Source organism: Chrysochloris asiatica, unplaced genomic scaffold (assembly GCF_000296735.1).
Source record: "Chrysochloris asiatica unplaced genomic scaffold, ChrAsi1.0 scaffold00307, whole genome shotgun sequence".
In the NCBI taxonomy this organism is placed as follows: domain Eukaryota; kingdom Metazoa; phylum Chordata; class Mammalia; order Afrosoricida; family Chrysochloridae; genus Chrysochloris; species Chrysochloris asiatica.
The window spans coordinates 693,442-694,887 of record NW_006408825.1 but is presented as its reverse complement, the minus strand read 5'-3'; the positions used below and the strand labels follow the sequence as shown (position 1 = coordinate 694,887).

At 39.1% G+C, this 1,446-nt stretch overlaps 1 protein-coding gene across 1 annotated transcript in view; it reads right to left on the bottom strand.

The window, feature by feature from the left end:
* ADAMTS16 (ADAM metallopeptidase with thrombospondin type 1 motif, 16) overlaps window positions 1–1,446 on the bottom strand; it is a 253,436-nt gene that overhangs the window by 250,913 nt on the left and 1,077 nt on the right. The gene's annotated exons all lie outside the window — the stretch shown is intronic.

The window sequence follows — 1,446 nt, the reverse complement described above, 5'->3', positions numbered from 1 at the left end:
CTTTCAGAATCATAGCAACTCACAAGCCACCACAGTATGAAAAACTGACACACGAGTGGTGGTGTAAAGACTACTGGCAGAAAACCCCATGGCACAGTTCTACTCTATGATACACAAGGTTGCCATGGGTACGAATGGACTCAATAGTAATGGCTTACATTGTTTAGTTTTTGATGGAACCACTTTTTATATTGAGCACTGGACCTGCACATGAAAAGAGAGCCAACTTCCAACTGAGTTTGTTCTAAACACCAGAAAATAAGAGTACTTTGGTTTCAGCCACATGCTTCCTCTGAGATGTTTTTGAAAAAGACGGCAGGTCCAAGCAGAAAAAAGGTTTTGAGTGATCTGCTCTGCAATGAAGTAGAGAGTCCTTAAAAGGACACGGTTTTACTTTCTTGTGAAATCTCTCCTCTAATGAAATAATGTATTTTCAAACACTCTGATTCTAACATTCTCCTCCAGATTCCAGCATTCCTTTTACTGGGATCCACATTCAACACTCACGGAAGCAGCAGTCAGAAACTCAAACAACATAGTGCATTAGGCAAACTTGCTGTGCAAGACCTCTTTAAAATGTTCAAGAGCAAAGATGTCAGTTTGAGGTCCAAGGTGCTAATGACCTAAGGAATGGTATTTTCAATAGCCTCATATGCATTATGACTGCAATTGTTTATGATGGATTGAATTGTGTTCCCCCAAAATATGTGTTAACTTGACTAGGTGAGTATTAAGTAGTTATCCTCCAGTTGATGATCTGATGTAATTACCCTACTCCCATGAGTGGTACTTTGAAACCTTTATGACGTTCATTAATGAGGCTGTTATGTTAATGGGGCAGGATGAAATCCACAGGATTCTATTGTATCATGAGTCAATCTTCTTTGAGCTATAAAAGAGATTAAAAAAGTGAATGATCAGAGGGTCCTATGACCACCAAGAAAGATGATTTGAAGGAGCAGTCTTCCAACACAGATTGGTTTGTTCTTCTGGCATTCCGTGGTACTTCCAGTATGTTTTGCCAATGCCATAATTCAAATGCCCTCATTCTTCTACAGGCTTCTTTTTTTTACTGTCCGACTTTAGCATGCATATGAGGTGATGGAAAATGCTATTTCTGTGGCGGGCCCATTTTAGTCTTCAAACTGACATCTTTGCTCTTTAACACTTTAAAAAAGGTATTTTGCAGTAGATTTGCTTAATGCAATCCATTTCCTTGAGGGTCTTCCTCTTTTGTGTTGATCACTCTACCCATATATCCTGCAGGGACTGGTTTTTCCTGAAAGCATGTCCAAAGTACCAGAGATTAAGTCACATACTTGATTCTAAGGAGTATTCTGGCTGTACTTGTTCTAAGAAAGATTTCTTGGTTCTTTTGGCAGTCCATGGTACTTTTCATATTCTTTTCCAACCTCACAATTCAGATGTACAGAATCTTCTCCAATC